The sequence below is a fragment of the Marmota flaviventris genome, chromosome Y, assembly GCF_047511675.1.
Source record: "Marmota flaviventris isolate mMarFla1 chromosome Y, mMarFla1.hap1, whole genome shotgun sequence".
Lineage (NCBI taxonomy): Eukaryota > Metazoa > Chordata > Mammalia > Rodentia > Sciuridae > Marmota > Marmota flaviventris.
This window is the reverse complement of record NC_092519.1, coordinates 13,843,225-13,857,661: the sequence shown is the minus strand read 5'-3', so window position 1 is coordinate 13,857,661 and position 14,437 is coordinate 13,843,225. Positions and strand designations below refer to the sequence as shown.

General features: G+C 43.4%; 1 protein-coding gene across 1 annotated transcript in view; it reads left to right on the top strand.

Annotated features, from left to right (window-relative positions):
• The window catches only part of LOC114106849 (protein Shroom2), a 132,686-nt gene that overhangs the window by 47,138 nt on the left and 71,111 nt on the right, over positions 1–14,437 (top strand). The window lies entirely within an intron of this gene.

The following is a 14,437-nucleotide window of genomic DNA, read 5'->3' as shown; positions in this document are numbered from 1 at the left end:
GGAGCAGGGAGACTATGTTCTCGCACCCAGCGGCCCCGCTTCCTGTTTCTTGATTGCATATCTCTTTCGCATTGTGTTTTCACTTTGAAAACTGTACGTTTAAGTAATTCCAGCCATCTCTATTTAAGCAGGCACTTAAATGACCAGATTCATACATCAAAAGAGAAAGGGGCAGGGAGCAGGGCAGATCTGTGTTCCTAGATTGGCGGGAAGCCTGCTTGAGGGTCTTGATGCCACTGAAACCTACTTGAAAGGGCCGTGATTGTGTTTTTCTCTTTCCTCCCATGGTTGTGAGATGAAAGCTGGGATCTGCTTATCTTTGCCGGTTCATTTCCTCTCTCTTCGTTCTTTCCTGAACTGTCGCCTATTACATTGCACTGGACAAGTATATAGCACAGGAGGAACAAAGACAGGATTTGGGCTTTGTCCTTACAGAGATGGCAGTCTTATGGTGGCAAGAAGCATAAGCCCGTTAGGAGCAGTGGTGGTCCACAGAGGAGGGAGCCCTGTCCCATAATGGAAGCTCAAGGGCCCACCTGGGGTTCTAAGGACTGAATGGGGGCAAGCCAGGAAGAGCATGTGCATGTCAGTGATGGGGATGGATGGTGTGGTCAGAGGAGATCTGGTAAACAAAGCTTTGCAGTCAAGAAGGACCACTTTCTCATGGGAGGAAGGACAGAGGCTCATTGTTGCAGTGTGTGATGTTTAGGCAGGGTTGATGGTGTCCAGAACAAGGCCTGTTTTGCATGGGAATGACAAACACTGTGGTTTGCCATTGGTTAAACACTGTGGCCCCCACCTGGCCTGGACCAAACTGATCTTTTGCAGAGGATTTGTGTGATGCAGTGGCCGCCCGCTTCCTCCATGGTAAAAAGTGCTTTTAGAAGCAACTTGGTTTTGTTTTTCCTGTTCCACATGAGCCTTTCTGACCATCTCTAATATGCCCTCCTTCTTCTAAAGGAGTGGTTCCCCACTGGGGTGATCCTGTGCTCTAAGAGATATCTGGAGGCATTTGTGGTTGTTACTTCTGGGCAGGGTGGGGGGTGTCGTGCACTCAATACTAGCTTCTAGTGGAGATAGGCAGGGATACTGCTAAACATCCAAGAGAGCACAGGACAACCCCACCCCTGGCAATCAGTCATTGGCCTTAAAGTCCATAGGGCCAAGGTGGAAAAGCTTGATCTAAAGTATCCCACTGTTTGTTTATTCAAACGCTGTTGGTCATTGTAGCCAGTGTTGAGCTATTATAGATGGTACTGATACAAATGTTCTTCTGTGGGTCTTTTCGTTAATCTGATTTGGCCTTAAATGGGTCCCAAAGGCTCATGTGTTGAAGCTTTGGTATCCCGCCTGTGGTGCTATTGGGAGATGTGGGACCTTTAAGAGGTGGAGCCCAATGGGAGGGAGTTAAGTCAGTATAGGTGTTCCCCAGAAGGAGATGTTGGGACCCTGGCCCCTTCCTGACTCTTTCTTTGCCTTCTGGCTGCCATAAGTTAAAAAGATTTCCTCTGCTAGGTGCCTCTACTGTGAGGTACTGCCATGCCACAGGCCCCAAAGCAATAGGGCCAAAGGACTGAAAGCTCTGAAATTCTGAGCCAAAATAAAACTTTTCTTCCTTTAAATTGATTATCTCAAATGCAAATCAAAACCACCCTAAGATACCATCTCACTCCAGTAAGATTGGCAGCCATTATGAAGTCAAACAACAACAAGTGCTGGCGAGGATGTGGGGAAAAGCGTACACTTGTACATTGCTGGTGGGACTGCAGGTTGGTGCAGCCAATTTGGAAAGCAGTATGGAGATTTCTTGGAAAGCTGGGAATGGAGCCACCATTTGACCCAGCTATTCCCCTTCTTGGTCTATTCCCTAAAGACCTAAAAAGAGCATGCTACAGGGACACTGCTACATCGATGTTCATAGCAGCACAATTCACAATAGCAAGACTGTGGAACCAACCTAGATGCCCTTCAGTAGACGAATGGATTAAAAAAATGTGGCATTTATACACAATGGAGTATTACTCTGCATTAAAAAATGACAAAATCATAGAATTTGCAGGGAAATGGATGGCATTAGAGCAGATTATGCTAAGTGAAGCTAGCCAATCCCTAAAAAACAAATGCCAAATGTCTTCTTTGATATAAGGAGAGTAACTAAGATCAGAGTAGGGACGAAGAGCAGGAGAAGAAGATTAACATTAAACAGGGATGAGAGGTGGGAGGGAAAGGGAGAGAGAAGGGAAATTGCATGGAAATGGAAGGAGACCCTCAGGGTTATACAGTGGAGGGGGTAGAGAGAGAGGAGGGGAGGGGAGGGGAGAGGTGGGGAGGGTGGAGGGTGGAGGATGGGAAAGGCAGCGGAGCACAACAGACACTAGTATGGCAATATGTAAATCAATGGATGTGTAACTGATGTGATTCTGCAATCTGTGTATGGGGTGAAGGTGGGAGTTCATAACCCACTTGAATCAAAGTGTGGAATATGATATGTCAAGAAATTTGTAATGTTTTGAACAACCAACAATAAAAAATTAAAAAAAAAATTAAAAAATTAAAAGATTCTAGCTATATAATCCAAAAAAAAAAATTAATTAATTAATTATCTCAGGGATTTTGTTACAGCGACTAGAAGCTGAGTAACACATACCCATTGGCTTAGTTCAATTTGTTGTGTCAGTTTATGCATCTACCACGTATGCAAGATTTGTAGAAATAGAAAATAGTCCAAATATCCCTGGGCAGATGGATAGATAAAGAAAATGCAGCCATTACATATAGTGGAATGTTATTCGCCTCAAAAAGGAAAGCAGTCTTGTCACATGCTGTAACATGAGTTATGCTGAAATGACCCAGTCAGTCCCAAAAGACAGATGCCGTATGATCCCACTTATATGAGCAATCTAGAATAGCCAACTTTACAGAAATGGTAAGTAGAGAGGTGGGTGCCAGAGGCTGGGGTGATGGAGAATGGGGAAATCAATGGATATGGTTTCAGTTTTGTGAGGTAAAAATGTTCTAGAGATCTCTTATACCACAATGCAACTGTAGTTAATGCTACCAAATTTATATGATTTTTTTTTTTTTAATTTCAATATTTATTTTTCAGTTTTCGGCAGACACAACATCTTTGTTTGTATGTGGTGCTGAGGATTGAATCCGGGCCGCACGCATGCCAGGCAAGCGCGCTACCGCTTGAGCCACATCCCCAGCCCTGATTTTTTTTTTTAAGCACAATTGAAATACAAAGAGATAATAGATGTGCTTTCCCTTTTGGGCATCTTGTACCTAGTTACATTTCTGGAGTTTGGACATGTTACCTACAGCACTTTTCCCATGTTGCCGGCTGCATGGTCTGGCTAAGCCCACAGGACAGGCCACCTCTTTCCAGAGGTCAGTCAGGAAGTAGAGGCACTTTGAATATTTTGGGGCAAAGAGATTCTAAAAGGAATAAAGTGATTGTGATTGTGGGAGAAGGACCACAGGGCAGTGTTGGAGGGTCCCACACTGTTTACTTACTAACTGGTGTACTCAAATACACCAGTTTGGGGAAGGGACACTGTAGGGAGCCCAAGGAAAGCCCAGTCTTCCGTGCATCTGAGCCGGCATCTCCTGGTGGGCCTGTGGTCATGGCTGGTTTGTCATAGGACCCCGAACTGGGAAGAAGAAGGGGATGTAGAACAGTGGGGTATGACAACATGCTGATGTCTGCCTGGGCACCTCTTGCCCTGTGTGACTGTGACGTGACTTCTGGCATATATTGTCTGCTGCGTCACTTTTGCCTTCCATTCTTGGGCACCTTCCTCTTTTGACCAATTTAATGAAGAACCCTACAGGGACAGAGATTCTGGAAAACATAGTTCCCATTTTTAGCAGGATGGCTGGACACTATACCTAACAAATAAATACTTGACCTATGCAGATGGTGTACTTTCAGAGGGCCAGCTGGGGAGATGTGCACACACTTTTAAAATTCATTGTTAGATTGTAAATACATGGCATTTAAATCTATTTTTTTTTTTTTTTGGTACCAAGATTTGAACCCAGGGGTACCCAACCACTGAGCCACATCCCCAGCACCTTCCCCCCTTTTTTGAGACAGTGTCTCACTAAGTTGCTCTGGGCATTACTAAGTTGTTGAGGCTGGCTTTGAACTTTTGATCCTCCTACCTCAGCTTTGAGTCACTGGGATTACAGGCATGTGTCACTGTGCTCAGCTTCATTTTGTATTTTAAAAAGGTATTTATATCTCGAAAATTTAACTGCCCTTTAAATCATGTCTTTTCTTTTTTCTTCTTTAAACTGGGGAAAATGTGACCTGGTTTCTACCTAATCCACTTAGGCTACACTTCCACAAAATGTTCCATTTATAAATTGCTACTTTCTGTGCTCTCTCTTTCCTAAAATGCTGTAGTAGGTTAAAAAAAAAAGAGAGAGAGAAAATAAAACATTACATTATGTTTAAAGTAAATAGTAAGAATATCTAGGATAACTAAGCTTTGGAGTTTTGTTTTGTTTTTATTTGTCTTCAGTCTTACATAAAAGAGTTTAGGAACCGCTCTACCTAGATATCTGGGAGATTGTAAATGGAGAGCTCTCCCTTTCCAGTAAACTATTTTCCTAGCAAGAACCTGACAATGTGTCACTGAATCTGAGAGAGAAATATCTTCCACAAGTGTCCAGACTCAGTTTGGACATAAATAAATTATAACAATAATAAATAAATAAATTGTAAGTAAATACACTTGTACAATGCTTTGGAATTTGCAACATGTTACTTTCATCTCCCTGATTATCCTAGGATATAAGACAACTAACTCTTATCATCACTTTTCGGTGACCAAACCAGTACTAAAGAAAATTAAGTAACTTTCCCCAAGTCATGTAGAGGCAAGTCTTAAGTGTCAGATCACTCCATCTTTTTGAAGCCTTCTAGGATACACAGTCCCCACCCCACCCTGTGATCTATTTCTTCTTCTTTGTCACCAGGGTGCCCTGTGCATGTCTGGTATTGCACTTGTCTCATGGAATCTGTATCAGTCCAGTTCCAGTTAAGAGGCAAACCACACAGTAATTGAAACAAGGAGTGTTTAGTATAAATCAAGACAAGATGAATTGGCCAAATCTCACCATGCTCACTTGTTAATTGTCTGTCTACTAGAACAAGCTTGAGCAATTGCCAGAGTGGGAGGGACGTGTGGCTTACAAAGCAAAAAGTATTTATTTATTCTGTGGCCCTTGTTGACAGTTTACTTGCCCCCAGTGTGAAGAATTGTTATCCGGATGCAATGGTGTGTGCCTTAGTCCCAGCTATTGGGGAGGCTGAGGCAGGAGGGTCACTTGAGCTCAGGAGTTCAGGGACAGCCTGGGCAATGTAATAAGAGGCCATCACTAAATAAGATAGTCAAGAACAGTGACAGGTTATTACTTATTATTTACTCATTATTAACTAGTAACAACCACAGGTAAAGAGAGCTCTTAATTCCCCACCCTTGATATTTATCTCTTCCTAAATGTACATACCCCTTTTTCCAGGCCCTGGGTTTCATCTGTGTACTCTAACCTTTTAACATGCAATGATTTCTATAAACTTGTGCTCCTGGTGTGTATGGGGTCATCAAGCATTTTCAAGGGCCAGCTTCCACCAGTAGATAAAAATTTACACTGCATCTTCAGTTCACGAGAATTCATTTGTTCTCTATTTTCATTTATACTGTTTACTTTAGTCTCTGATGTGATTTTATTTTGCATTTCTCTAATTTGTAAAGATATTAAGCTTCTTTTTATTATTGAAGACGTATCTCCTATTATAATGTGACTTGAGTCTCTCACCTTTTCTTTGGCATCCATGTCTTTTTCTTGTTTACAGTATTTTGTTATATATGAGGCAGTTAGTTTCTCCCAAGCTGTCACTTCACTTTGTACTCTTTAACTTTATCATCTGGAGAATATAAGTTTTATTTTATTATATTCCAGTTTATGAATTAAAAAATATTGTTGGTATAACTTTGGAAGGGGCCGGGGAAGAACTCTTAAACAGTACAGGCATATAATAAAGGAGCAGGCACTGACTACCTCCAGGACCGAGGCAGAGCACCTGAGGAAGGGAGCAATCTGGAACTGTGACCCTGGATCCTTCCAAAGCCCATTTTCACATCTCATTGGCATGTGTGGACTGTGGTCCTCTGGAGAAATTCACTGAGGGTTCTAGGCCAGCTGGTGAGCCGGCAGGAAGCAGGCTGGGCGGTGGGTGGGGCCCACTGGAAAGCCACCTGAGGAGTTGTTATTAAAATTCCCTGGGGTGCCAGTGGAACTTGGTAGGAAGCCACCTAGCACCACAAGGCCCGTTGACTGCCATGTCCCTCTGAGGCAGGCAGAGAACACTTCAGAAATGGAAGTGGGAAGCCCCTTCTTCCTTTTATGTCCCTCTACTGCCCCCTGCTGACAACACTAACCCGGTGCCAGTCACAGGCTCAGGAGAAATGTTTCCAAGTCCCAACCCAGTATCACAGCGTGGGCAAGGAAGGCCACTGGGACCTGAATCTGGGCTTTGGAGGGGCCGGGTAGTGTGGGCTGTGGATCTCTCCCTTCCTTAGGCGTTCCCCTTCAGGCCTGGAGGTAGCAGCTGCACCTTCAGCTGTGAGTCCTGGATTTGGAGCTGAGGCAGTGCTCAGCTCATAAAGGAGTTGGAGTAGATTCTCCTTAAGTAGATGCACCTCAGGATTGTGGCTTCCTCTATCACACAGTGGTGTTCAGGGAAGGCTTCCTCAGTGATGCTGTCTGTGAGCTGTCTCTTTGGGGGATCTTGGCTTTGCACTGTGGAGTCTGGTGCAGACTTGATATGGGCTTTGCTGAGTCCTGAGACCCTCAAACCAAAGCCACCTGGAGAGGAGGCTCACGGCTCTGGGCTTTATTCTGCTCCCTGTGGAGACTGTGAGTCCTTGGCACTGAATGCATGCTCCTCTTTGGTTTCCTGTCCAGTTGGGCTGGGTGATGAGACTGCCCTCCTGGCCAGGGCAGGTTCCACCCCTACCGAGTTCTCACCATCAGTCCTTGAGCAGTCAGTTCCATTTTGCTTACTCATTGCAGTCTCTACAGCCTCCATCTCTTCTGCTTGTCTTGTGAGGCCCCATGGCCTCCTCCCTTGCTGTTGTTGGTAGCCACATGCCCTCCTTGCACCTGAGCTGGTCTTCAAGCCATGGCTTCCCTGTGATCATCTCCCTCGCCTCTCTGCATTTATCAACCAGCCTGGCTCTGTCTCCTTGTCCAGACCACATCTGCCTTTCTGTGTCTTGCAGGGGTGTATATGTGTGTGTGTGTGTGTGCGCGCGCACGCGTGCATACACGTTGCGCCAGGGATTGAACTCACAAGCTGAGCACATGCTTTACCACTGAGCTACATTCCCAGCCCCTAGACCTTGATGTTCTTAAACTCTGGACTAAATACCCATCGGATTATCTAGTTCCAAAACATCTGAGGCGGAGTTTTGGTTTATTTTCCTCTCTTTTTTGTGTATTATCATTTTTCTTGCTTTTTTGATGTTGTTTGGTCACTTGTAAAGAATGGAATTATTTTTTCTTTTCATAATTAAGATTTTGGGGGCTGGGGTTGTAGCTCAGTGGTAGAGTGCTTGCCTAGCATGTATGAGGCACTAGGTTCAATTCTCAGCACCACATAGCACTTTATGTTTTATTTATTTATATCAACAACTAAAATTAAATTAAGTTAAAAGAATTTCTAAAAATAAGTAATAATTAAGATTTTGTTGGTTGGGCTGAGGGTGTAGCTCAGTGGTAGTGTACAGGCCATGGGTTTCACCCCGCAGCACTGAAAAGCAAAAACAAAAACAGTGACTGGAAATAGTTTATGGGTTGTTTTGAAGATCAATACACAAGACATTCCAGTTTGTACACAGTTCTTAATGTTCTCTTCAAAAATCTAAAGTGCCATGTAGTTGTGATTCTTTCTAAACAGGAATAAATTTCCAACTTAAAATCTGAAGCCAAGTTTGCCTAAAGAGGATATCAGGAAGCAGTCTCTTCAGATGTTGATAAACTGTTAGGTCATAAGTTACTTCACAATATGTTATCATTAATACTACAAACTCAAATTTTCTTTTTTCCTTTCCTTTTCTTCCCTTCCCTCCCTTCTTCCTCTCCCTTTCTCTCTCTTTCCTACCTCTTCTTTCTTCCCTTTCCTTCCCTTCTTTTCAGTAGGAATTGAACCCAGGGCCTCATGCATGTTAAGCACCTGCTTTACCACCAAGCTACACCCCCAACCCCAAACTAAAAAGTTCTATCCTTTGAAGCATATTAACAAAATGATCAGGAAAATGGGCTGCCCTTTAGGGTACACGCATTTCTGACCAGGAGAGGTAGGGTGAAGGGGCAGATTCTTTAGGAAACAATTATATTAAAACAACAGCAGCAACAACATGGGATTAGAAACCACTTAAATTGTTCGAGATGTATTAAATTACATTGCCAGGGACTTTGTACTACAGGGAATAAAAACTGCACCTCCTTATCTGGGATCATTTAACCTGACAACCAGGACAAAGCCTTGCCAAATTCAATATCTCTCTTTAACCTCTTTAAAAAAAAAAAAAAAAAGGAGAGAGAAAAAGAAAGCATTTGTGCTTTTTTAAAAAAGGGGCGGGGGTGAGGCAGGATTCTCTCCTTTAAAAAGTTTCTAAGTCGGGTGCAGTGGCAGACACCTGTAGTCCCAGCATCTCAGGAGGATGTTGAGTTTTAGCAAGGTCTGGGCAATTTTGCAATACCCTGTCTCAAAATAAAAAGTTGGTGGGAAAGTAGCTCAGGAAAAAATAAAAAGTTTCTAGAGCCACTAAAGACTCACATTTATAAAACAGTTGGTAAATATGTTCCTCTGGCTCCAGGAAGGGAGATGGGGAATGCTGATGAATCAGGATATTGATGTTAATCACTTTACTTCTTTCCTGCTTCATCATGGCTGCACTCTCATTGATGGTGGTTTCTCCTTTTTTATAGATAGAGCCTGAGTTGGCCCTTTGCGCCCCTTTCCATGTTGGTTGTCTGCACCTTCCTGTGTGAAGATGCATCCTTTCCTCTTGCCGTTTTGGCTTCATTTCCATGTGTGTCATCAGTTTGGCAGCCTCACTGGCCTCCTCTGGGCTCTCCCTTCTCTGCCCCTCAGGTGGAGTGAGTGGACATCCCTCTTGGGCATCTTGACATGCTACGTGCCTGCACGCCAGAATCTTTGTGAATCAGCGCTGCCTGGCTTCTGCCTCCTCTGCTGACCCAGCTGCTGGACCTGCAGTAGGAAGCCAGGAATTGCTATTCTTAGTCTTGACACACTGGGCAGGGGTTTTTATTTTTCCGTGGGCTCTCTGTTATCAGAGCACAAGTGGATGAGGACTCGTCAGGTTATTTCGTCATCTGCTGCCTTTCCTGGATGAGTCAGGTTTCCTTTCTAAAGGAACCAGTCTCAAGAAGAATGAGTAAGAGAATTAAATTAAGCATAGTAAGGAGGTGACTTCAGTGATTGTCCTGTCTAACAAAAGGCCTGGTCATAGTGTGAGATTCTTCCCTGGAAACTGGAACCATTCTCACAAGCGTCAAAACTGATAAATTGCAGGTGTGATTCATGGGCTTTGAAGTATGTTAGTCTTAGAAAACAAAGTTGTTCATGCATCTTTAATTTTGATCTCTGGTCACTGTGATCTTGCAAATCCCTCAGGCTCGAAGTCTCCCAACACTATGGATGAGGTTGCTAGGTCTTCCTTCACCTCCTCACAAGCCTTGCTTACCTTAGAGAAGTCCTTTCTCTTCCCCGCCTTGGTTCAGAGCCTTGTTTCCATCCTTCAGGAGTACCAAAGACTTATGCATTGGTACCCATGAGGCTTATCTTCCTTGCTATTTTTTTTTTTTTTTTTTTTTTACTGTTGCCAAAGAAATTCATTCTGAGTGTAACTACAAGATTAATTGTCTAGAAATGGAGGCTTTCATGAGAAGTTTGCTCTCTCATTGTTTGCCTCCTGTCATTGGCTCCCACTGCCTGCACAGTAGTTTCCAGATTCTGACTCAAGGTCCAGTTCTCAGTCTTCTCACTTTCTGCCCTTATCTCCACACACCCCTGCGCACACAGAATTACAATTACACTGCAGTCTGTCTGGTGACTCATCCCTCAGGCACACCTCAGCTTTCTGCCTTGCTCCTTTCTCAGGTCAAGACCTCTTTGGAATGTCCTCCCCAGTCTACCTCAGCAAGTTCGTCCTTTCCAGTGGCTGTTCGCCGTGCTTTCTGTTCACAAAGCCTTTTCACATCCATCCCAAGGCAGAGGTGGACCTGGCTTCTTACGTTCCCAGTGTGCTGGACACGGTTCCTTCCAGTGCATGGAATCAAGGTTCCCTATAGGAATCCAGATTCTGTGGCCTGTGTGGGTCTTCTTCCTTGATTGCCTGCATCACATGTTCCATGAAGTATGAAAATGTTTGTTCTGGAAAGGACTTTCATAAACTATTTTCTTTCTGCTGTTCCCAGGGAAAAGATTTTCAGAAGAGCAGTGAGGCATTCTGTATGTTTCAGGACATTTAACTCTTAATTGGGGCCATAGAAGTGAGCTTTGCATACAGAATACCAATTAATAACTAAGAAAACAGTATTCAGCTCTATTTATGAACTTGGTGCTTTGTGTCCGTGCATGCCCACAGTGAGTACATGGACCGGTATGGGTGTGGGTTAATTTTTCTCCTCGATTTGCAGAGGGACTTTTTGGAATTAGAACAAGTAAAACTAAGGATTTTTCTTAGCGACTCAAGAAGGGGAGTGCTCCATGATTGACTCTTAACATTCTACAGACATTAGACAGACACAGCCTAGAATAAAATAAGCATCATTTTGTAATTCTGTAATGCATGTTGTATTTACCATGGGAAAGCTGACAGTTATAGTATTCTCCTATGAAAAACAGTACCAACTTAGGTTTGTTCTTCATCAAGTTCAAGCCTAATTAACTCAACAGAACTTTAGAGTTAGATGTGTCTAGAGCATAAAGTTTTGCAAACTTTTTCATTTCTGAGTACTTTCTCCATGAGTACAATAAATATCCTAGAGATACTTGGCAAGGAAGCCATTGATGGTGATGGGTGTTGGGATACTACTCCCAAATCCAAACACTTTTGTTGGGAAATGTAGGTGGAGTGTGGTTTGAAAAGGCAGGTGGCTATTTTGGAAAGTGATCTTCATTACTAGTGGAGGAACTATAGGGAGCTTTGCAGATGAGAAATAACAAGATATTATCCTCTCTAGTGTAGGTGAACAGAGTCCTTAGTTGGCAGTACTCTGCAACCATCTCGCAGGACTTGTTATAACAAGTGTTTGTGAGAATGAGACTGAGAACCCCAGCTGTAAAGGTTGAGTCAGACACAGGTAATGTGCCTGCTTCAAAACAATCCCAAGACCCTGAAAGTCTCTAGCCATCATGGTTTTGCCTAAAGATTTTCTTGTAGTACCCAGATTCATATCAGGGAGAAGAACCCACTTGTTTGGCACATATTATTCTTACACTGGGAAATAGTTTTCTTGTTTTTAAATATTGAGGAATGCATTTTTTTTCGTGGTAAAAGACACATCAAATCCTAGCCCCCCCTGCCATTTTTTGGTAGCAGGGTTTGAACTCAGGGGCACTCAGCCATTGACCACATCTCCAGCCCTATTTTGTATTTTATTTAGAGACAGGATCTCACTGAGTTGCTTAGTGCCTTACTGTTGCTGAGGCTAGCTTTGAACATGATCCTCCTGCCTCAGCCTCCTGAGCTGCTGGGATTACAGGCATGCACCACCATGCCCGTTGCTGTTTTTAAGTATATAATTCAGTGGCATTAATTGCAGCTGTATACCCATCACCAGTGTCTGTTTTGAGAACTTTCCATCCTCCTAAACTGAAACTTGTTGTCCATTAAACACAGACTCCCCATTCCCTCCTCTTCCCTGTCCTTGGCAACCATCCTTCTACTTTCTGTCTGTGTTTGACTCCTAGGTACCTCATGTAGTGGGATATACAGTATTTGTCTTTTTGTGATTGGCTTATTTCATTTAGAATAAGGCCCTTAAGGTTCATCCATGTTATACCATGTAACAAATTGTCCTTTTTTTAAAAAGCTGGATAATACTCCATTGTGTACACATACCAGATTTTACTTATCCATTCATTTGTCGATTGACATTCGGGTTGTTTCCATCTGGAATGTGTAATTGCTTAAAGGCAAAATCAACACGAGGTTGTTTCTCAGCCCACCCATCATGGTCTTGGACATCTACTGGATAAATGGGCTCTTTATCAGGATTCTGCAGGCTGACTTTAGTCAGTGACCCTGAGTGACCCAGCTTGAGTGTTGGGGGTCCTTCCTGGAGCCAGCCTCACTCTCCCTTCATCTGCTTCATGTACTTTGGGTTAGGGTGAGTTTCCATGACTCATTTATTCACATATATCTTCTGGGATTTGGGGTACTCTGTCTTCCACTAATGTTGGGGGCCCAGGATTGTTTCTGGGTATTCAACCATCCTCCATGGTCTGTTTTCTGACTGGACATTTTCTCTTAGTACCCCTCAACCCCAACTCCAGGCTTTAAGTGCTTTTTATCATTGGTCACCCAAGTGTAGGCCATCTTTCCCTGGCCCCATCCCCAGCCAGCCAGCTGCCCACTAGGCCTTCTACCTGGATGGCCATTGTATCTCTTGCATGGGACCTGTCAAAACCAGGTGCCCAGTGCATCTTGACTGAGATGGCTGAGAGTGCACTTTTGGGCAGGTGGATATACTTACAATCTACCTGCTATGACACTGGGATAGAATTATCTTGATTTTTGAAGCCAGTTGTGAGTGGAACTAATTGCTTCATAGTTTTGTTAGTTCTTTCAATTTTGTATGTGTATGGCACTGCAGCAAATAATTGCCTTTTTGGGAGTGGGGATGGGTACCTGGGATTGAACTCAGGGCACTCAGCCACTGAGCCCCATCCCCAGCCCTATTCTGTATTTTATTTAGTGACAATGTCTCACTGCGTTGCTTGCGCCTCGCTTTTGTCGAGGCTGGCTTTGAACTCATGATCCTCCTGCCTCTGCTTCCTGAGCCACTGGGATTACAGGCATGTGCCAATGTGCCCGGCAAATAATTGCTTTTTAGCCTCAGAATTTAGTTGTCCTGGGATGTAGAATTTCAGGAAAATGTGTAGAGTCATGGCCCAGGCATCCATTGTAGGCTGTTTCATGAGCACTTTGGGCTGAGTTTTGGAGAGGTTATCCTCAGGTTAACTGAGGCCTCCAATCATGGAGCCCTGAACTTTCAAACTACACCAATGATCTGGAAGCATCTCCCGCACCTCTACTGGGTTTCTTCACAGTTTGTAAAGCTTTGAGAGATAAAACAGGAGTTGTCAGACCTTGTTAGAAGTATTCAACTAGTAAGTATTTTTGCCTTTTTGGTTCATAGGACTCAGTGCTGCCCAGTAGCAGTGTGTCAATAAATAGGTGTGGCTCTGTTCAGATAAAACTTTAATTGTGAACAACAGGAGCAGCAGCAGGAAGGCAGCTGGTTGGATTGGGCTCACTAGCCACAGTTTGCCAATCACTTGTGCAGAAAATAGGCTTATCAACTGAGGTGAATTGCTCAGGTAGACTGGGGAGAATTGCTACCGAGTTGTATTATTATAGTGTAAGAAAAACTGGTTAAGGTCAGTCTTTCTCAGGATGAAAATGATCATCAAATGGATAACATTCAAGCCTGTTTCTTTTTTTGTGTGCTTATGTGTGTTTGTGTGCACAGTGCTGGGGATCAAACCCAGCGTATGTGCACATGGTGCAAGTGCTCTACCATTGACCCATACCCCCAAATCCACATTTCAAGCTTTTGCAGAGCCATTGAAGACATATTCAGAGCACTCTGTTTAGTGCAGAGTAGTAAATATCTTAGTATAAACAGCTTAGTATAATAATCTGACTAAGACCTTTATAAAAAACAGATGGTCATTGCTAGCAAACGTGGACAACTTGGAACCTTCATGCACTGCCAGTGGGAGGTGTTGCAGTTGCTTTAGAAACTAGTCTGGTAGTTCCTCAAAATGTCAGACATAGTTACTGTAGGACTCAGCGTTTCTACTGCAGGGTCCATACATGATAGAAATGAAAAAGTGTCCACACAAAAATGTGTACACCAGTGTTCATGGCAGCATCGTTCCTAACAGCCCAAAGTAGAAACAACTTGTTTATTACCTGATGAATGGATAAACAAAATGTAGCTTATTCATACCATGGAATTTAATTCAGCCATAAACAGAAATGAAGTATTAATGCATGCAATAATATGGATCAACCTTGAAGGCATTATGCCAAGTGAAAGAAGCCAAACAGTAAAGGCCACATACTTCACGATTCCATTTATGTCTATTTTCCAACTTGGACAC